This window comes from Schistocerca serialis, chromosome 12 (genome assembly GCF_023864345.2).
Source record: "Schistocerca serialis cubense isolate TAMUIC-IGC-003099 chromosome 12, iqSchSeri2.2, whole genome shotgun sequence".
NCBI lineage: Eukaryota > Metazoa > Arthropoda > Insecta > Orthoptera > Acrididae > Schistocerca > Schistocerca serialis.
Window position 1 is genome coordinate 100,102,231 of NC_064649.1, and position 23,653 is coordinate 100,125,883.

General features: G+C 44.9%; 1 non-coding gene across 1 annotated transcript; it reads right to left on the bottom strand.

Annotated features, from left to right (window-relative positions):
• Window positions 1-18,045: 18,045 nt before the first annotated feature.
• Trnat-ugu (transfer RNA threonine (anticodon UGU)) lies at window positions 18,046-18,120 on the bottom strand. Its single transcript has one exon. It is a non-coding gene; the product is annotated as a tRNA-Thr (tRNA).
• Window positions 18,121-23,653: the final 5,533 nt, after the last annotated feature.

A 23,653-nucleotide genomic window follows, 5' to 3' on the forward strand; every position in this document is an offset into this window, starting at 1 on the left:
AGATCACGAATGTAAAATTAGAGAGATTAGAGCGCGCACGGACGCTTTCAGACAGTCTATCTTCCCGCGAACCATACGCGATTGGAACAGGAAAGGGAGGTAATGACAGTGGCACGTAAAGTGCCCTCCGCCACACACCGTTGGGTGGCTTGCGGAGTATAAATATAGATGTAGATGTAGACCCAGCGTACACGGGAAACAATTTACCGTATGAGCATCCAACTACGTAGCAATGATGTTCAAATTGTGCGCTGCTGGGTTTGCGTCACGAGTAGTGTTACTGTCATGACTTAGGCGTTAGACGCGCGCACTGTTTCGGCGACCTTAGGGTTGAAACACAAGCGCCAGTGCGCGTTGCAACTGCAGCCAGTAAACATGGGTCTGGACAGCTTCAGCAGGCGTCTACTCGCAAAACTGTTTTACCCAAACGACAGCAGTAGTGCTGGGGCTCTTCGCGAGTATCGACGCATCAAGCGAATACAGAGGGGTCTTGTTTCGGCACCCCAGTTGAAAAGGACTCAGTCACTGGCCGATCATTCCAAACTGCGTGGCCGCCAAGATCAGCAGATCTCAACCCGTGTGATTTCTGGCGGGGGGTTACCTGAAAAGCGGGATCTATCAGCGGGACTCTTGGAAATTGGACGTGAGCATGGGTAGGGAAGTAGCCACATTCCACCTGGGATGATTTGGGCGGAAATACGGTGATCTATAGTGCTGTTCCTGTCTGTCGTGGATGCGTATGCCGTCTCGTTTGTAAGCTGGAACGTAAACATGTTACGCAGTTAAAACTCCAATGTGAGAATTAAAGTGCATCTGTTTCAATGGTTTATTCACTATTTCACTTCCGCACGTCCTTACAAATGTTTCCGCAGACTTTCATTACCCTACGGTAACTGGTTTTTCATGGGGGTCCTCACAAGTGCCGAAGGCTTAACAATAACCCCCCACCCCCCTCGGTATTTACAAAGGAATGTATTCTAGATAATAATTTCAAGATTTTTGCATGATGTTCTAGAGCATTTACGAAGATTCTCGAACATTAACGATTATTTTCAAATATTCTCTAACATCCGAGAACGAAACTCGGCAAAGGCACAAATCGCATTGATCCACGCCCTGTCAGAAAGTTTAAAATTATGAATAGTGCAATATAATGAAGACAGAGAACGCGTCGGAAAACTATGTACACTTACAGAGAGAAACTACACAAACAAAGATTTGTTCAGTGAGCCTATAATTTTAGTGACAAAAAAGGTGATATTCAGCAAATTAGCGAATACACATTATGATACGAGAAGAAGACAAAAAATTAAAACCTGTTGATGCAATGATGAAGCAACCCGGAAACGTAAGCGTCCCAAAGGAGTTTTTAAATTTCGTGAAAGTTCCCTGTAAACGCTCGCAAAACAGCTTCTAAAACAACGTAGAAGCGGAAATATCAACCGCAAAAGAAAAACGCAAATCAGTATTCATATCGTGAAGTCCTCTCATTTCAACTAAGTTACCTTTGAGCTTTAAAAGGCTCCCATTTCCGATAAGATGATAGTATATTACGGCTGTGAATAAAGCTCAAGGGCAAACAATCCAGAGCTGTGGAATCAATTAAAAAGACCGGTGATTCTCGCATAGAGAACAATATGTAGTGGATTCGCGTATTCGGCAACCGCAAAACATGTTCGTCTTTGTACTCCAAGGCAAAGCACCAAACTTAGTTTCTAAGAACACACATTGAATAAGTTATACGCTATACAAATTAGATCATTAACTGCACTTCTTTCCATTTCCGAACAAACGAAATAGTAAACAGCGAAGTGAATCCTCTTCAGCTAACAAGAGAAAAAAATATTATTGAAATCTGCATTTTTTCTCACGTTCTTAGTAAACATTTGAAAAGACTATTGTTGAACTACAATGATTTTGTGACAAAACTAAACAGAAGCACAGTAAGTTTGTTTAATATTGTTAAAAGTTTTTACACGTTAGCAAATGATGCCAGTTCATAACACTGTCGTCTTACATTATACAAATTACACACTCAAAAGATGGATAAGACGGGCGGAAATGCTCAGAAAAGGTTATGACCTGCAATTAGTTGTAGACCCGTGAATATTCTTGAATAAATTTTTTACCACGTGACAGATATTTCAATTTGTTATTTGAACTTTGCAGTGTAAGAAATTGAGCACGACCTTAAAGGTTAATAACAGTCGACTGTTACTTTCTTCCCCTCCGTTGCAATATATATTATAAGCTTCGATTTGTCTCCTAGTTTCTCTTATAGAAGACTTAGTTTTCTAACGTGTGGTGTGTTTTACCGTTATGCACATCCTGAAAAAAATCTAAAGCGACCTAGAAAAATGGTTGGATCCAATGTAACTTCTTACACATACACGACATACACGACAACCTTATTTGATTTGCAACTCTCTCTTTCAGGCAGACCAGCCACCAGAGGGCACCAGTGTTGTTGGTGTTTAGTGTTGCTACCACGCCCGGTTGGGTATATAAGGTGCTGAACAGTGTCAGAATGAGTGATTACTGAAGGACACGGAGTACTCGTATGAGACAGCGTCATCAGTATCTAACATACCTTGAACGGGACGTCATTGTGGGTCTCCATTTGACCGACAGGTACAACTGTGCAACATCCAGGTTTTTGTTGGGCATTCTGGTGCGACATTAGCCCGATGTTGGACTACTTTGGAACTTGCGGATAGGCATACTCGCCGTCAAGATTCCAGTCCACTCACGCCTGCTCAATACAAGGGAGGACCTCCGCATCGTGCACCAAGCCTTCCACCCTAGATCAACTAATGGACTCCCAGTAAGATTCTTTGTCGTCCTGCACCACTGGTCAGAGATAAGCAGCAACCGGGCTGAAGAATTACAGTCGCATGAGTAGGCCACCGTTAACACCACAACACAAATTGCTGTGTTCGGGGGAAGCGTGGAATGGTAATAAGCAGCATCACTTCGTGTTAAGTGATGAATTACTGTTTGGCACTACTCCAGTCAACCGTTGCCGGCTAGAATGATGATGACCATGGAGACATTCCAATTTCTCAATGTTTTCGAGAGGCACTACTGTATTAGTCATCATCCATCACGGTGATGGGAGCCATCGGGTATGACTTCAGGTCATGGCTAGTAGTTATTGAGAAAACTCTGATGGTAAAGTGGTACGTTATGGATACCCCACGTCCTCATGTGTTACCTCTCATATGGCAATGTCATGGGGCTTTTTTTCAACAGGACAGTACCCATCCACCTGTGGCATGTATCTCTATGGATTCCCTGGGTGATGCACCATGGCCAGCAAAATCAGCACATCTGTCCCCAATAGCACAAGTGTGGGACTAGTTCGACTGTCGGCTCTGTCCCAGTGACAGTACCTGGAATATCAGAGACCGGTTGCATCAGCTGTGGGCCAGTTTGTCTCGGGAGAGGATGACGGCCTTCCCAACCAAATGAGTGTATCTGCCCATGCCAGAGAGCTTACAGCATCATACTGGCAAGTAGGTTCGTACTGCCAAGTATATTGTTAATTTGACTCGAAGCTATAATCACTGAATGAACATCCCATACCTTCTGGGTACTTCACCTTTCCTGCCAGGCAGCGTATTTGTCATTAGATCCATATGGTATTGCTTTAGTTTTCTCTGAATGTTGGACGTTATGTGCATTCTCAACATCTTTACTTTGCCAAAAAGAATTAACACCTGTGGCTAGTTTTCTTGCTGTGGAGCAATAGGCCGGCCGGAGTGGCCGTGCGGTTCTAGGCGCTACAGTCTGGAGCCAAGCGATCGCTACGGTCGCAGGTTCGAATCCTGCCTCGGGCATGGATGTGTGTGATGTCCTTAGGTTAGTTAGGTTTAATTAGTTCTAAGTTATAGGCGACTGATGACCTCAGAAGTTAAGTCGCATAGTGCTCAGAGCCATTTGAACCATTTTTTTGTGGAGCAATAAGGACAATACTTCCATGTTCTCCTATTTACTTTTCTCAGTCAGAAATGGCTTTATGGCTCCTCCTCCCACCCACTGATTATTTGTGTTATTTATATAAATGGTGTCTGTTCTGCTTATGGCTGAAAGGAGAGACCATACACATAAACATATATGTATCTTGACGGCAGTTTATCATAATTCTGTGCACATCCATTCCTCGTCCGACTTCTTGCGGAAATCAGTGTGAGGTTGTATGCAATGAAGGTAATGGACAGGAGGTGCTACGACAGGAGTGTCCGAGAAGCTGGAAATAGGGTTGGATGTGAAGCGTGCTCGGGTAGCTGAAACAGTTAAAGCGACCACTTGTATAATGTGGGAAAGTCAGGTTCGAGTCCTGGTCCAACATAAATTTTCACTTGCTTTCATTGAATTTATTTCAGTACCCGATTGTGGCTAGCCTCGGAATGTTAATTTCGTCATCTGTCTTTTTATCACTTACACCTTTCCCTGTCTCTCCCATCCTCTCTCTCAAGTTCAGTGTCCCCATATCAAATTTACCATTTTTTTTGCCTGCCTTTGTTGATCAACTTCCCAAACAACTAACATAAATTCTGCTTCATTCTTCTACTACTGCTACTACAATCCGTTCATCGTATGAATATACCTGATACACAAACGCGATGACTGGTCAGAAGCCGTAGCACACGCACACTGGCGTTGTTACGATCTTGGAGTTACGACCTACTTATGTACTAGTTAGTTATCACTAAATTACGTTAAATGAAACTGTATTAACAGCCATCAACGTTTTTCTTAATCACGCTTTAGCTACGTAGTTTTTATTTCAAAAATCGTGTACAACCACAGCCTCCACAGCGTTGTGCTCTGATTGCCGTATGCAGTATGAAAATGGCTGAGGCTGCTTTCTGTTCCGTAGTGAAACACACGTGTGGAACACGGTTAACAAGTGCCGCGAAATAGACTGTTCTTACTGTTTTTCATACATTTACGGAGATAATCGGATTTGAAGTTTTCCAACGTTGTGTATACTGCAGATGATGAACTAATCCACATTGAACGCATAGCGCAATCGATAGCAAAATAGAACTGGAACCAAATGTGGATATTCGTGCGTTAGCTCACAACTCCCCAGTACCATTTTTTTTGTCCTCGTTCAATTTGGAATACCTACATCCCGTAATTATAAAACTCATCATTTTTATGAATAATGCACGTCTTCTTCTTTCTAATTACATATAGGACGCGAATTCCCTGTTTCCATTTCAAATACAAATTCTAAATTATTGATGTTTTATGAAAGACTGTTCATAAAAGTTGTTTAAATTAAGAAAACACAACAATTTAATTTCTTAAGACAAAAATGAAAAACCAAATCCTCTTTATCTGGACTATGTCCATTGTCTTATACCGCAGAGGTAGATAAGTATCGTAGAAACATGAAAAACAATCGTTTTCATAGCATCGAACACATCACACATAGGCTGCGTTTTTACATTCGCTACTGTACCATTACAGCATGAACCCAACAGAACTGATTTGGAGCCAAGCTGCGGGATTTGGCCAGAGAAGTAACAGGACTGTTAAGCTGCCAGACGTAGTGGAACTAACGCACACGTCACTGCAGAACCGTGGCGGGATATAGAACGGCTTGTCGTACCAGATCGGTCTGACGGAGGAAATAGAGAAGATCCAAAGAAGAGCGGCGCGTTTCGTCACAGGGTTATTTGGTAACCGTGATAACGTTACGGAGATGTTTAATAAACTCAAGTGGCAGACTCTGCAAGAGAGGCGCTCTGCATCGCGGTGTAACTTGCTGTCCAGGTTTCGAGAGGGTGCGTTTCTGGATGAGGTATCGAATATATTGCTTCCCCCTACTTATACCTCCCGAGGAGATAGCGAATGTAAAATTAGAGAGATTAGAGCGCGCACGGAGGCTTTTAGATAGTCGTTCTTCCCGCGAACCATACGCGACTGGAACAGGAAAGGGAGGTAATGACAGTGGCACGTAAAGTGCCCTCCGCCACACACCGTTGGGTGGCTTGCTGAGTATCAATGTAGATGTAGATGTAGATGTAAAAGGAAAGGTCTGCTTGGCTTCGTGGATTCTGTTCTTGATAGGGTCGTCATCAACGTAGCAAGTAATGTATTTCTCGGATTTGGATAAGAAAGGAGCTAAGAGATTACCAGACGACTGACTGTAAGTAATATCTTCTGTGGCTTCAATATTTAACTAATTTAACTATACGGTGAAATCCTTCAATACTCGTTTACGTTACTCACTGCTTGTGCAGAAAAATTACCCTGTGGTTAAGTTAGGAATTTTCATCATTCTTGTTTTTAATTACAATAGTTCGTTAGCTCAAAAGGATAACGTGTTGCGGTTTTCGTCTAAGGAGAGTATTGTGTGAGATTTTCAGTGTATCATTTCATTCTACTTAAAAAATAAATGACACTCGAAGCTGTATTGCTCCTCTGCTCGTCTCTTTTTTACGTGTGAGCAGCAGCTGGCCACGTCACTGCAGGCTAGCTGTACCAGCTGACTGGCCAGTGCTGTCCATGTTAAATGTGGCGGTGAAACTGCTGTCCCGTATTGTCGCCAAGTCGTTGTGCGCGTAACGCACAGCACAAAACGTACCCTTATTACCGTACTTGACAGTACTCAAGACAGCTTGGCTGCAGTCCCACGTGAAAATGAATTTCAGTGAGGTTCCAGCAGACGCGGAAGAATACATACTGCAATGTTTACATCATGTTTATTGTTATGATGAACGGATTATACCACCTTCAGTTATTCATGTTGTAGTTACATCTAAGTAGCGACATCAGACCGCCTGCACCAGTGGAGAAGACCTGTGACTTTTGGAACGGCTTAGATAATAAAAATCAGTCTCTTGGCCACACGCTACATTATTACAACTGACAAACATTTTAGTCATAGCAACCATCACTGGACCTCATGATTACATAAGCGATACGTGGGCGCATAGTCAGTCCATTGATCGCACAGCGATCACCAGTTCTTATGATGGTTGCAATCCCGAAACTGGTAAACGGTTTTAATGTGGAAACATGTCACCAAGAAATGGACGTTTGTAATATGATCGTTTGTAAATGTTATATTTCATAGTAAATGTAAGTTCCCTTATGGCATACATGTCGTAATGAACATTACGTAATACATATAGAATGCCTGCCTTTATATAAAGAAGTCCCAGCGCCCACAATCTTAATAGAATCGATACATCAATAAATAATTAAAATAAAAAATTACGTTGTATACTGAAGTTACAAAAGTCATGGGTTAGCGATATGTACGTATACAGAACGCGCAGTGGTAGTTGAAGCTAGACACGTGGGACAGTGTTTCGGAAATCGTTGTTGCTGTGTCTTCAGTCAAGCGACTGGCTTGATGCTGCTCCCCACTCTATCCTGTGCAAAAACTTCCTCATCCCCCAGTGCCTACTGCGACCTACAGCCTTCTGAATCTGCTAAGCGTATTCATCTCTTGGTTTCCCTCTACGATTTTTACCTTCCATGCTGCCCTCCAATACTAAATTGGTGATCCCTTGATGCCTCAGAGCATGTCCTACCAACCGATCCCTTCTTCTAGTGAAGTTGTCCCACAAATTTCTTTTCTCCCTAATTCTATTCAATACCTCCTCATTAGTTAAGTCATCTACCCATCCAATCTTCTGCTTTCTTCTGTAGTACCACATTTCAAAAGCTTCTATTCTCTTCTTGTCCAAACTATTTATCGTCCATGTGTCACTTGCATACATGGCTACACTCCATACAAATACTTTCAGAAACGACTTCCTGACACTTAAATCTATACTCGATGTTAACAAATTTCTCTTCTTCAGAAACGCTTTCCTTGTCATCGTCAGTCTACATTTTATATCCTCTTTACTTCGACCATCATCAGTTAGTTTGCTCCCCAAATAACAAAACTCATCTACTACTTTAAGTGTCTCACTTCTAATCTGACTCCCTCAGGAACACCTGATTTAATTTGACTGCATTCTATTAGCCTCATTTTCTTTTTGTTGACGTTTATCTTATATCCTGTATCCAATTCCGTTCAGCTGCTCTTCCAGGTCCTTTGCTATCTCTGACAGAATTACAATGTTATCGCCAAACCTCAAAATTTTTATTTCTTCTCCACGAATTTTAATTCCTACTCCAAATTTTTGTTTTGTTTCCTTTAGTGCTTGCTCAATATACAGATTGAATAACATCTGGGATAGGCTACAACCCTGTCTCACTCCCTTCCCAACCACTGCTTCCCTTTCATGTCCCTCGACACTTATAACTGCCATCTGGTTTCTGTACAAATAGTAAATAGCCCTTCGCTCCCTGTATTTTACCCCTGCCACCTTCAAAATTTGAAAGAGAGTATTGATGTCAACATTGTCTAAAGCTTTCTCTAAGTCTACAAATGGTAGAAATGTAGGTTTGCCTTTCCTTAATCTATCTTCTAAGATAAGTCGTATGGTCAGTATTGCCTCACGTGTTCCGACGTTTCTACGGAGTCCAAACTGATCTTTCCCGCGGTCAGGTTCTATTAGTTATTCCGTTCGTCTGTAAAGAATTCGTGTAAGTATTTTATAGCTGTGACTTATTAAACTGATAGTTCGGTAATTTTCGCACCTGTCAACACCTGCATTCTTTGGGATTGGAATTATTATATTTTTCTTGAAGTCTGAGGGTACTTCGCCTGTCTCATATCCTTGCTCACCAGATGGTAGAGTTTTGCATGGCTGGCTCTCCCAAGGCTGCCAGTAGTACTTATGGAACGTTGTCTACTCCAGAGGCCTGGTTTCGACTTAGGTCTTTCAGTGCTCTGTCAAGCTCTTCACGCAGTATCATATCTCCCATTTCATCTTCATCTACGTCCTGTTCCGTTTCCATAATATTGCCCTCAAGTATATTTCCCTTGTATAGACCCTCTACATACTCATTCCACCTTTCTGCTTTCCCTTCTCTGCTTATTACTGGTTTTCGTCTGAGCTCTTGATATTCATACAAGTGGTTCTCTTTTCTCCGATGGTCTCTTTAATTTTGCTATAGGCAGTTTCTGTCCTACCTCTAGTGATATATCCTTACATTTGTCCTCTAGCCATCCCTGCTTAGCCATTTTTCACTTCCTGTCGATCACATTTTTGAGACGTTTGTATTCCTTTTTGCCTGCTTCATTTACTGCATTTTTATATTTTCTCCTTTCATCAATTAAATTCAGTATTTCTTCTGTTACCCAAGGATTTCTACTAGCCCTCGTCTTTTTACCTACTTGATCCTCTGCTGCCTTCGCCACTTCATCCCTCAAAGCTACCCATTGTTCTTCTACTGTATTTCTTTCCCCCATTCCTGTCAATTGTTCCATTATGCTCTCCCTGAATCTGTCTACAACCTCTGGTTTAGTCAGTTTAGCCAGGTCCCATCTCTTTAAATTCCCACCTTTTTGCAGTTTCCTCAGTTTTAATCTACAGTTCATAACCAATCGATTGTGGTCAGAGTCCACATCTGCCCCTGGAAATGCCTTACAATGTAAAACTTGGTTCCTAAATCTGTCTTACCATTATATAATCTATCTGATACCTTCTAGTATCTCCAGGCTACTTCCATGTATACAACCTTCTTCCATGATTCTTCAACCAGGTGTTAGCTATGATTAAGTTATGCTCTGTGCAGTATTCTATCAGGCGGCTTCCTCTTTCATTTCTTACCCCTATTCCATATTCACCTACTACGTTTCCTTCTCTTCCTTTTCCTAATATCGAATTCCAGTCACCAATGACTATTAAATTTTCATCTCCCTTCACTATCCGAATAATTTCTTTTCTCTCATCATACATTTCATCAATTTCTCCGTTATCTATGGAGGTAGTTGGCTTATAAACTTGTACTACTGTAGCAGGCATGGGCTTCGTATCTATCTTGGCTACAATAATGCGTTCACTATGCTGTTCGTAGTAGCTTGCCGCACTCGTAGTTTTTTTATTCATTATTAAACCTACTGCTGCATTACCCCTATTTTATTTTGTATTTATAACTCTGTATTCACCTGACGAGGAGAAATAGTTAGGGAATGCAACATTCCGAGATCCACAATGTCTGGCGTGTGCCGAGAATTCCAAATTTCAGATAGTATCTCTCACCACGGACAATGCAGTGGTCGACTACTTTCACTCAACCACAGAGAGGAGTAGCGTTTGCATAGGGTAGTCAGTGCCAACATATAAACAACACTGCGTGAAATAAGTGCAGAAATCAACGTGGGCTCATACGAGAAACGTATCCCTTAGGACAGTGTGGCGTAATTTGGCGTTAATGGGCTGTGTCAGCAGACGACCGTCCGACTGCCTTAGCTAACAGCTCGACATCGCCTTCCGTGGGCTCATGAGCATTTCGATTGGACCCTACACGACTGGCAGATGAATCACGATTTCAATTGTGTAAGAGCTGATAGTATGGATTGAGTGTGGTTCAAAATGGTTCAAATGGCTGTAAGCACTATGGGACTTAACATTTGAGGTCATCAGTCCCCTAGAACTTAGAACTACTCAAACCTAACCAACCTAAGGACATCACACACATCCATGCCCGAGGCAGGATTCGAACCTGCGACGGTAGCAGCAGCGCGGTTCCGGACTGAAGCGCCTAGAACCGCTCAGCCACAGCGGCCGGCGTTTGAGAATGGCGCAGACCTCACGAAGACATGGATAAAAGTTACCATCAAGGCACTGTGCAAACTGGTGGTAGTTCCATAATGGTGTGACCTTTGTCTATGTGGAATGGACCGGGACCCTTCGATCTCCCGTCCAACCGATCACCGACTGGAAATGGCTACGTTCGACTTCTTGGAGATCAGTTGCAGCCATCATAGACTTCATGTTCCAAAACATCGATGGAATTTTTATGGGTTATAGTGCGTGATGTCACCAGGCTAAGAATGTTTGTGAATGGTTTGATGAAAACTCTGGACAGTTCGATCGAAGGGTTTGGCCACCCAGTGAACATTTATGAGAAACAATCGAGAGGTCAAAATGCTTCACTGGCAACACTTTCGCAAGGGACCGATGGCCCTAGCTGTGTGGTCCCTTCAATTCCAGTAACCAACCAACCAATCAACACTTTCGCAGTTATGGACGGCTATTGAAGAACCATGGCTCAATGTCTCCGAAGGGACTTCTAGTGACTTGTTTAGTCCATGCCACGTCGAGTATATGCACTACGCGCAGCAAAAGGAGGTCCGACACGATATTAGAAGGTATCGCATGACTTTTATCACCTCAGTGTATGTATTTTTCCTTGACTCTAATGTTGTGAGCCGGCCGCTGTGGCCGAACGGTTGTAGGCGTTTCAGTCCGTAACCGCACTGCTGCTACGGTCGCAGGTTCGAATCCTGCCGCGGGCATGGATGTGTGTGATGTCCTTAGGTTAGTTAGGTTTAAGTAGTTCTAAGTTCTAGGGGACTGACGACCTCTGATGTTAAGTTGGCTGGCTCTGAGCACCGTGGGACTCAAAATCTGAGGTCATCAGTCCCCTAGAACTTAGAACTACTTAAACCTAACTAACCTAAGGACATCACACACATCCATGCCCGAGGCAGGATTCGAACCTGTGACTGCAGTGGTCGCGTGGTTCCAGACTGTAGCGCCTAGAACCACTCGGCCACTCCGGCCGGCTGATGTTAAGTCCCAGAGTGCTCAGGGCCATTTAAACCATTTTTCTAATGTTGTGACTCATCAGAATTCTAGGTTCCAGTGCATTACTGAATTGTAATGATGGACATGTCATTCATTCCCCAATAAGTTCAGTTATTAGGAATGGTGGCCAGTTTGTCAAATGAGAAAATTTGTAAGCGCACTGAACCAGAATTAGCAACTACAATTGCAGTGCCGAAGTTAAGTGTTCTATTGTGGCACAAAAAAACAGTTCGCATTTTCTCGAAAAGGTCACCGCTTGACCTTGACACCGTACTGAAGCAGTTTATTAGAGAGAACTACGCTTAGATTGTTCAATTAATCACGTTCATTTAAGTTTCATGGAGTCCGTGAATCACTAGTTTTGATCGCAATGATATTCCAAATTCTTGCTAATCATAACACAGTTCACGTAAGATTTCCTTAATTTAGATTACAAAAATCACTCGACGGACTCCGGAAATTAAAGTTCTTGACTTTCTTTGTTGTTGATACGCATAATTTCGCCTACTAAACGTGAATAGTAGTGGCATGAGTCAACACCAGCTGCGTCCCCGACACAAGTCTTTCTCCTCAGCTTTCAAACGGCGAACTGCCAATTTTGGGTGGCGTCCGACTGCTTGTAGACGCTATGTAAGACGGTAGTAAGAACAAACTGTTATTTCATAAATTACAAATACTCCGAAAATGGGCTAGGCACGATTTTACGATTTTGTGTGGACTACAAGAACTATTGTGATTTCGGGTTAAAGGAGATGTTACTGGTCAAATTTTTAGAAAAAAACATGGACACTATTCTTGTTAGGAAATGTGAATCCCCTCGTTTCCATTTATGAGCACCATATTGAAAAGTAATAAAGCAGGTGCTGACAGATATGAAAATTACGGAACTATCAGTTCAATAAGTCACAGATGCAAAATACTAACGCGAATTCTTTACAGACGAATGGAAAAACTGGTAGAAGCCGACCTCGGCGAAGATCAGTTTGGATTTCGTAGAAATTTTGGAACACGTGAGGCAATACTGACCCTACGCTTATCTTAGAAGCTAGATTAAGGAAAGGCAAACCTACGTTTCTAGCATTTGTAGACTTAGAGAAAGCTTTTGACAATGTTGACTGGAATACTCTCTTTCAAATTCTAAAGGTGGCAGGGGTAAAATGCAGGGAGCGAAAGGCTATTTACAATTTGTACAGAAACCAGGTGGCAGTTATAAGAGTCGAGGGGCATGAAAGGGATAAATTGGTTGGGAAGGGAGTGAGACAGGTTTGTAGCATCTCCCCGATGTTATTCAATCTGTATATTGAGCACGCAGTGAAGGAAACAAAAGAAAAATTCGGAGTAGGTATTAAAATCCATGGAGAAGAAACAAAAAATTTGAGGTTCGCGGATGACATTGTAATTCTGTCAGAGACAGCAAAGGACCTGGAAGAGCAGCTGAACGGAATGGACAGTGCCTTTAAAGGAGGATATAAGATGAACATCAACAAAAGCAAAATGAGGATAATGGAATGTAGTCGAATTAAGTCGGGTAATGCTGAGGGAATTAGATTAGGAAATGAGACACTTAAAGTAGTAAAGGAGTTTTGCTATTTGGGGAGAAAAATAACTGATAATGGTCGAAGTAGAGAGGATATAAAATGTAGACTGGCACTGGCAATGGCAAGGAAAGCGTTTCTGAAGAAGAGAAATTTGTTAACATCGAGTATAGATTTAAGTGTCAGGAAGTCGTTTCTGAAAGTATATGTATGGAGTGTAGCCATATATGGAAGTGAAACGTGGACAATAAATAGTTTGGACAAGAAGAGAATAGAAGCTTTCGAAATGTGGTGCTACAGAAGCATGCTGAAGATTAGATGGGTAGATCACATAACTAATGAGGAAGTATTGAATAGGATTGGGGAGAAGAGAAGTTTGTGGCACAACTTGACCAGAAGAAGGGATCGGTTGGTAGGACATGTTCTGAGGCATCAAGGGATCACCAATTTAGTATTGGAAGGCAGCGTGGAGGGTAAAAATCGTAGAGGGAGACCAAGAGACGAATACACTAAGAAGATTCAGAAGGATGTAGGTTGCAGTAGGTACTGGGAGATGAAGAAGCTTGCACAGGATAGAGTAGCATGGAGAGCTGCTTCAAACCAGTCTCTGGACTGAAGACCACCACAACAACAACAACAACATAGTAAAGTATAGAAAATTATATGAAATTATTAATTAGTAAGTTAACTAATCGGTGCTGTATTTCGTATTGAACAGAGTAACCTGAGTAACAAAAGTAGGTAGTCGAAAGTCAAAATCTAACAGTATTTCTGAAGAAATCTGCGGTGAGAAATGGGGCTGCTTAGATACTTAAATGGTAATTATATCTCCTGTTATTTAGTTTCTGATAATTTAAATAACGTGACAGTCGGAATGCTTTGCTTTCTGTTGGTGTTGGTCATCATATGGAATTATGCCGATTAGCTCACAAAGTTATTCAAGTATTGTCCTATGTTTTTATCTTTAATTAAGTTTTACTTAGCTTGCTCTAGAAGCAAACTAATGCTGTCAACAAAATCGGTACAGTTAAAGTAAGGAAGTGAATAATAAGTTCACCCGTTTTAACCTCGCGAGGGCTGGGTCCCAGGCTGTGCTTAGCTGCAAAGCGCCGTCCTCGTTGATGGTTTTTTCAGAGGTTTTTATTGCAATAGATTTTTTTTATGATGCAAGTTCAAATATATTGTAAATAAGAACATGAAATTTTTAAGTAAGTGTTGCATTACGCCAGGTGACTGTATGTTATGTAAGATAAAGATCAGCAAAAAAAATGAGGTTAGTTACGGGAATAGGAAAACATAACACTCGATATTTATATTTTACAAATTCTTTCGTGGATGAATTGCATTTCTTAAAGTTTCTTTCTGCGAACCTCAGAGTGTCATCTGCTTTCCCTACTACTTGTTTCACGTGATCATTCCACTTCGCTACGAATTTTTACTGCTAGATATTTTTACGCTAGCTATTCTTTCCAGCAATTTGTCGACGATAGTGTGAGTGTGTGGTAGTGGATTACAGTTACGTCAGAAAACATGCCCCGCGAGGTGTTCATAATATTTTGTTGGACCGCTTGTATGAGGAAGTATGAACAGGAGGCACATAACTCGTTATTGCGCCTGTGTGCCGCTTATCGCAGGCCGTGTAAAGCTCGCTGCGAACGACGCACTATTTTCGGATTAAATGCCTCTATTACAGGAGTACAGCCCGGGCGACAATGCGCCCGAAAACGACTCGGCCTTTGGTAGACCCGCCCCGTCCGCTATCTGGAACTCAAGTGCCTTACCGTAAACTCTCCCTGCGAGGCCGTAACAGAGCGCTTACTGAGTTCCCGCGGAGAGAGCGAAGAGAGGGTGGAGGGAACACGGAGGAAGAGGAAGAGGAGGAGGAGGAGGAGGAGGAGGAGGAGGAGAAAGAGGATAATCGCGGACGAGGTACCCGCCGTTAGGATAACGTCATCCGTATGCGGCAGCGGTGCGCCTTCTGATATCGCCGATGCCGTAAAAATGGCGGCCAGAAAGGGAAAAGATGAAAAGAGCGGTCGGCGCCGGCTCAGACCGCGAAGCGCCGTGGTCCACCGTAATCTGCCAGAAACAAGATCGCGCTAGGCATCGGCTGAGAATTCCTCCGGAAACGACCGGACCTTATACTTTTATTTTCGCTCCTTCCCCTGTCCCGGGGGCAATTCCTCGCGTCCCTCTTTGCAAGTATTCCGATATCGTGTAATTCTAATAAACGTTTTGGAGAATGGTGCTGAGGAGAGGGAAAAATACGGGCGGCATCGGAAGGGCTTTCGTCTCCTTTCCCCAAAGGACTCCCCGTTGTTGGAAGTGGACGCTGAGATATCTGTCAAATCTCTAAATAGTTGTTGGTTATAAATGATTTCTTCCAGGTGCCATACGAAGCTCACCCATGTTTTCGAATTACATGTTCATCATCTTCAAGCAATGTAATGACATGCGCCTCTTCTCAAACCTCTCAAACAAGTGGTTCAAATGGCTCTGAGCAATATGGGACTTAACATCTGAGGTCATCAGGCCCCTAGAACTTAGAACTACTTAAACCTAACTAACCTAAGGACATCACACACATCCATGCCCAAGGCAGGAATCGAACCTGTGGTCGTAGCGGTCGCGCGGTTCCAGACTGAAGCGCCTAGAACAGCTCGGCCACACCGGCCGGCTCAAACCTCTCACTGTAGAACTGTAATTATATGCAAACTGAAGGTGGAGAGGGCAGAAAACGGAAGCAAAGGGGAGGGGAAGGGAGGGGAGGAAAGGAAAGGGAAGGAGAGGAAAGGAAAGGGGAGGGGAGGAAAGGAAAGGGGAGGGGAGGAAAGGAAAGGGGAAGGGAGGGGACGGGGGGGAGGGGAGGGACCAGTGCTGTCAGCTGCATCGGGACATCACGCGGTCTCGATGGCGACGAGCGAAAATGTAATACCAGACGAGGATTCGAACACGGGTTCTCCTGCTTACTAGGCAGGTGAGATAACCACTGGGCCATCCAGACACAGCGTTATCACAACTACACAACTACACAGACTCCCATCGAGTGCCACCTATCCGCAGCCCCTGACGATTTCCCCCATGATCGTTCCCTGAGATTCCCCCAAGAGGTAGGACGTATTTGTGCATCCGCACTGAAGAAACTGGTCTCGCCCAGCTAGGCCTATCAAATTATACGAATGTGTGGCGTCTGTTCTTTCAGACGTGTCCGAAAGAACAGACACTCACATGGCACTGTAATTGCTAACAGCACACGACCTCTCTTCTCGATACCCCTACTGTTCATTCACTTTATGCCTTTTCCAACGACAGCATGGATGTCATACCACCATACAAACAGTGTACAGCGCCAGATTTGCACCTGGTTGTCTAAATGGGAACTGAGTTTTTTTTACAGCGTAAATCTGTTCTGCATTAACACATTTGCATATCTACCAAGTTTCGCTGCCATACTATAGTTACAGCTCACTCTGGACCTCTGTGAGGAGCTGCACTTTAATTATAACAATCTGGTACTTGCATGATTTAGCGTCAACTGGTGCGATTTTGTTCAAAGATGGTCTCGCTTCTGTCCGTGGTTGTCAGACGGATGCCAACAAGCTAGCAGACGAGCAGGTGAAATGGCACAAGCAGCAACTCCCGAGACCCAAACCTCTTCAACTCCAGGTATCACGGTATGTGGAGGTAGGTAGGTAGGTTTATTCGGGGAATGGGACCAAACAACGAGGTCATTGGTCCCGTCGGATTAGGGAAGGATGAGTATGGAAGTCGGCCGTGCCCTTTCAAAGGAACCATCCCAGAATTTGCCTGAAGCGATTTTAGAGAAATCACAGAAAACCTAAATCAGGATGGCCGGACGCAGGTTTGAACCGTCGTCCTTCGGAATGCAAGTCCAGTGTGCTAACCACTATGCCACCTTCGTCGGTTGTGAGGAGGAGGTACTGATTTGGTAACTGCTGAAAGGCGGCTGCAGCCCGCAAGTATGTGGGGAAAAAAAGGACAATGCCCGCAAATATGTGGGGAGAAAAGGACAAACACTGTCTATATACTCTTTATGATTAGCGTATGAAATGTCCGCCCCCGCTAGCTGAGTGGTCAGCGCCACGAAATGTCAATCCTAAGGGTGCAGGTTCGATTCCCGGCTGGGTCGGAGATTTTCTCCGCTGAGGGACTGGGTGTTGTGTTGTCCTTATCATTATAGTCTCATCCCCATTGACGCACAAGTCGTCGAAGTGGCGTCAAATCGAAAGACCTGCACCCGGCGAACGGTCTACCCGACGGGAGGCCCCAGTCACACCACATTGTGAAATGGTTCTTACCAGCAGAATAGTGCAAGACAGCATTCTGCAGTTCCCACCACATGCACTTCAAGGACTGCACGAACTCTCGACTGATTTGTCACCCATGTAACTAGGCTATGGTGCAATAGTAAAACTTGGTTTCTTACCAGACTCCAGAGAGCGACACAGCCTGTTTCAGACATGATAACAAATTCCTCAAGATCACGTTATAATGCTGCTGGCTTCCATGCCACAACAAATACTTGATTTTATCCGCGCCTGTGGGGATCACGCCTCACACGGACGTTTATCCCGGACATTGTTTCCGAACGGAATTGCAGTTTTCTCATTTAATATCATTTAGTTGATGAACATCTGTTTCATAAATATCGGACTGGTGCTTAATGGTGGTAACTGCCGACACTCCACTCCCCACCGCTCGCTCGAGGTTCCATGAAGGATTCTCTTTTCCTTTGTTATGGAATGATAATTAAATCAAGACCCTAAGCTGTCGACATGCGTTGATAAACATCAACGGGGCCGGTTGGAAATGTGTGCCCCGACCGGGACTCGAACCCGGGATCTCCTGCTTACATGGCAGACGCTCTATCCATCTGAGCCACCGAGGGCACAGGGGATAGGGCGACTGCAGGGACTTATCCCTTGCACACTCCCCGTGAGACCCACATTCCACACACTATATTCACAGTGTCCCTGCCCATTACACTCATTACTCGCGGCAGACAATCTTACCGAGTCCCGTAAGAGTTGGGGCAATGCGCGTGTATCCGCACAGAAGCAGCTCAATGGCCGGTTAGCCTTAACTGTATGAAGATGGTATCTGTTCTTTCAGACATTTCCGAAGGAACAGCTACTACCTTCATGCATATATTTCCTTTGTTAGTTTGCATACCATCTGCTGACATCTAAACGTTTTTTTCTGCATATTTACTGTGCAGGCAATGAATTTCCTGCTCTCAACACAGTTTACAATGATGGTTTCCTGTCAAACTCTGGAAAAAATTCGTGCTGACTTCGATATTGACTGACTTACGTTCTTTTATTTTTTACATTTCTTTTCGACACAGTCACACTTGCATATTACAACACCTGTGTTAGGCTTACACTTATCAATAAGATGGGTTCTTTCGAAAATATATACACTCCTGGAAATTGAAATAAGAACACCGTGAATTCATTGTCCCAGGAAGGGGAAACCTTATTGACACATTCCTGGAGTCAGATACATCACATGATCACACTGACAGAACTACAGGCACATAGACACAGGCAACAGAGCATGCACTATGTCGGCACTAGTACAGTGTATATCCACCTTTCGCAGCAATGCAGGCTGCTATTCTCCCATGGAGACGATCGTAGAGATGCTGGATGTAGTCCTGTGGAACGGCTTGCCATGCCATTTCCACCTGGCGCCTCAGTTGGACCAGCGTTCGTGCTGGACGTGCAGACCGCGTGAGACGACGCTTCATCCAGTCCCAAACATGCTCAATGAGGGACGGATCCGGAGATCTTGCTGGCCAGGGTAGTTGACTTACACCTTCTAGAGCACGTTGGGTGGCACGGGATACATGCGGACGTGCATTGTCCTGTTGGAACAGCAAGTTCCCTTGCCGGTCTAGGAATGGTAGAACGATGGGTTCGATGACGGTTTGGATGTACCGTGCACTATTCAGTGTCCCCTCGACGATCACCAGTGGTGTACGGCCAGCGTAGGAGATCGCTCCCCACACCATGATGCCGGGTGTTGGCCCTGTGTGCGTCGGTCGTATGCAGTCCTGATTGTGGCGCTCACCTGCACGGCGCCAAACACGCATACGACCATCATTGGCACCAAGGCAGAAGCGACTCTCATCGCTGAAGACGACACGTCTCCATTCGTCCCTCCATTCACGCCTGTCGCGACACCACTGGAGGCGGGCTGCACGATGTTGGGGCGTGAGCGGAAGACGGCCTAACGGTGTGCGGGACCGTAGCCCAGCTTCATGGAGACGGTTGCGAATGGTCCTCGCCGATACCCCAGGAGCAACAGTGTCCCTAATTTGCTGGGAAGTGGCGGTGCGGTCCCCTACGGCACTGCGTAGGATCCTACGGTCTTGGCGTGCATCCGTGCGTCGCTGCGGTCCGGTCCCAGGTCGATGGGCACGTGCACCTTCCGCCGACCACTGGCGACAACATCGATGTACTGTGGAGACCTCACGCCCCACGTGTTGAGCAATTCGGCGGTACGTCCACCCGGCCTCCCGCATGCCCACTATACGCCATCGCTCAAAGTCCGTCAACTGCACATACGGTTCACGTCCACGCTGTCGCGGCATGCTACCAGTGTTAAAGACTGCGATGGAGCTCCGTATGCCACGGCAAACTGGCTGACACTGACGGCGGCGGTGCACAAATGCTGCGCAGCTAGCGCCATTCGACGGCCAACACCGCGGTTCCTGGTGTGTCCGCTGTGCCGTGCGTGTGATCATTGCTTGTACAGCCCTCTCGCAGTGTCCGGAGCAAGTATGGTAGGTCTGACACACCGGTGTCAATGTGTTCTTTTTTCCATTTCCAGGAGTGTATGAAAGTTGTTTGCGCCCTCTCTCGACACCAATGGCGAGAGAGAAGTCTCTATAGCGTAGTATCAGTGAACCACCGATTTTTGAAAGATGCGAACTCTCGTATATAAAACAGCTTCAAACGTCTGATGTTATGTACATGTTGAGCCAAACGAATGATTACAATTTCAGGAAAATTGCATGACTTTTTCAAGAGAAATAGCTTCACAAATTGCCCTTATGCAAGCAGTTACTCGGATTGGCATTGATTGAAAGAGTTGTTGGCTGTCCTCATCAGGGCTACCGTGCCAAACTCTGTCCAACTGGTGCGTTAGATCGTAAAAATCTCAAGCTGGTCGGAGGGTCCAGGCTATAATGTTCGCAATTGGGGATGGACGTGGTAATCTTGCTCGCCAAGGTAGGGTTTGGCAAGCACGAAAACAAGCAGAAGAAACTCTCGCCTGTCCAGAGCGTCTCCAACACGTCTTCGGTGGTTATTGGGGCTCAGTTCGAAACGGGACATCACTGAAGACATTTCTACTCCAGTCAATGAGATTCCCGGCCGAAACGTGTCCGGAGAATCCCCGGATGTCGCCCGCCCTACGGCCTGACAACCAGGAGTTGAGCCTTGGTAAAAGTTGCTGTTTTGAAAAGCGCGCCGCAGCGCGTAGTGTAAAGCAGTCGCCCTCCGTTGCTGGCGGTGGCGCCGCTGTGGCAGTCGCAGCTTTGGTGTCTCCCTCTGGTGGGAAAGGTTTCCTGTTCACGTGCATTTAAGGGGCGCTATGAGCTCGGCAGTCGGGGAGTTTGTCAGTCGAAGCGAGTTGGGGCAGTTGGTCAGTCGGAGTGAGTCTGGGTCAGTCAGTCTCGGCGAGTTCAGTTAGTCAGCCGGCTCAGTGTGCGGCAGTCAGTGTCTATTTGTCGTCGGGAGTGCTAGTATGTGTTAGGCCGCCAGACTGCTCGAGTTTGTTTAGGCAATGGGCATTGGCGGTTGGATCGATCGGTTGGTCGGTCGCGCACTGGGACACAAGATGACTTGTCCGCCTGGAGCGTCGGCGCATGTGAGGTCGCCACGTGAGTCCAGTGGGCCGCGGCGTATGGCGAGGGGTAGTGGCTTCGCGGCCGACACGAGAGCAGCAGGAGCCAACCCACGACATCGGTCTGGCCGGCGCGAGCTGCGACGCCGTGAGACGGGAGATCGGCGCGCCTTCCTGCGTCCGTTGAAGCGGCTGGCAGCACACGGTTCGGGAGAGCGTTTTGGGGGGGTCCGGCGCCAGGTCTTCTCCAGACATCGCAGTTTTAGAAGTTAAGTGATTTGTGATATGTTGTTTCATTTACTTGTTTTCTTGGTCAGTCTCTCGTCCCCAGCTTGCTCGTCTGTCTCCCGTCCCCATTTGTTAGGCAGTTAGTGTCTGTCTGTCGGTCTGCCATACGTTAATAGCTGCCTCTGTCATGTTTGTCGGATTCGGTGTTAACGAATTTACAGAATTAAGGCCGAATTCCTGAAATATGTTTTTATCTTTCATATCATCTTGCGAGGCGGTATATGTGTAATGTAAAGCATGTTGTACACTTTATGGAAGTCTGAATTTCATGGGTTTTATTTAAATAGTCATTTTTATAAAGTTGCCACCCTTCCACAGTAAGAGCCCTTTTAAAAACAAATTGCACTTTTGGTGGAAAGTAATTTCTTAGTATGAGTGTCTGTACCATTTCCATCCCTCTTACTGGGTGCATAGTTAATGTGTTTGTGTGAGTTGTTAAAAATTTTAGTTTAAAGTAATCTGGTGTGTTGCAGATGTGCACCAGTGTAGTTTCTGCCTCTGAATAATTGTAACTTGATATTTCTAGGGTGCTTTTCTGCTTATAAATTTTAAATCTGTTTTTGAAAAGGCTTTTATGAATAAAATTTCCATTGGTTGAAATTTAATTTGTTTACATTAGTTATTCAAATGGTTCAAATGGCTCTGAGCACTATGGGACTTAACATCTATGGTCATCAGTCCCCTAAGAACTACTTAAACCTAACTAACCTAAGGACATCACACAACACCCAGTCATCACGAGGCAGAGAAAATCCCTGACCCCGCCGGGAATCGAACCCGGGAACCCGGGCGTGGGAAGCGAGAACGCTACCGAACGACCACGAGCTGCGGACATCAGTTATTCCTTGGCAACTACTTCCACGCTCACATAGTGTGCTAATGATCTTGATGAATCGCTAGTAAAAAAAGTAAATTCTTTAAGAAAAGATTTTGAAAGTAAATTTTCTCGGTTCAGGAGTGATGGCATCTGGTGGCATTTCTTTTCATAACAGGACCAATTTGGTTTTCACCCGCGGACCCTTACAGCAAGGCGGTACGTGGACGACGTTCGACGCCCCGTTTCGTTGTCCTTCATGGCAAGCCGTCCTGGGCTTACACTTCAACAAGATAATGTGCGCCTGTACACAAATAGAGTTTCTGATGCTTGTTTTCGTGCTTGCCGATCCCTGCCTTGGCCAGCAAGGCCGCCGAATCTCTCTCTCCAGCTGAGAACGTTTGGAACATGTGAGCGGGGCCCTCCAGCCAGCTCGCGATTTTGACCTCTAACGCACCAGCCGTATAGAATTTGGGACGATATCCATCAGAAAAACATACAACAGTCTTATCAATCAATGCCAAGCCGAGAAACTGCTTGCATAAGGGTCAGAGGTAGTCCAAAGCGGTACTGCCTTCCACAGTTTGCGAAACTCTTTCTCCTGAATAAATCAACCAAATTTTCTGAAATTGTAATCATTTCCTTGTTTATACGTTGACAACTCATCTACCGATTACGTTCCCATTCGGATAGTTCGTAAGCGGTACGACTATTTTAACTTTTTTCATTTTTCTTAGAACGTAGTTGTTAAGTTTGTTGGAGGTCGATACTGGATGTAAAAAAATGGTTCAAATGGCTCTGAGCACTATGGGACTTAACATCTGAGGTCATCAGTCCCGTACACTTAGAACTACGTAAACCTAACTAACCTAAGGACATCACACACATCCATGCCCGAGGCAGGCTTCGAACCTGCGACCGTAGTGGTCGCGCGGTTTCAGACTGAAGCGCCTAGAACCACTCGGCCACAGTGGCCGGCGATACTGAATGTATGTACCTCGGAATGACACTCGATAGGTCCCTAAATTTTCGACAACATCTCTCCAACGTGGCCGCTAAAGTGAAGACCCGTAATAATTTCATTCAGAAGCTTGCTGGTACCTCCTGCAGTTGCGGCGCTCAAACCCTAAGATCAGATGCTTTGGCACTATCATACTCTGTCGCTGAATACTGTTGTCCAGCTTGGGATGAACAGTGCTCACTGTAGCAAGACAGATGTGCAACTCAACCAGACAAAGCGACTTATCACAGGCTGCAATCGTAGCACTCAAACTGCATGGCTACCAGTCTCAAGTAACATCCAACCTCCAGCTCTACGAAGATCGGATGCTCTCCTGAACACCTGGACAAACATTCAGAAGAACCCCCAGCTACACGTACACAGCGATATATTAATAGCAGAACATCAGCGTCTGAAGTCAAGAAAACCACCTTGGTGAACTGCACGTCATCTTGAAGCGCCAGAC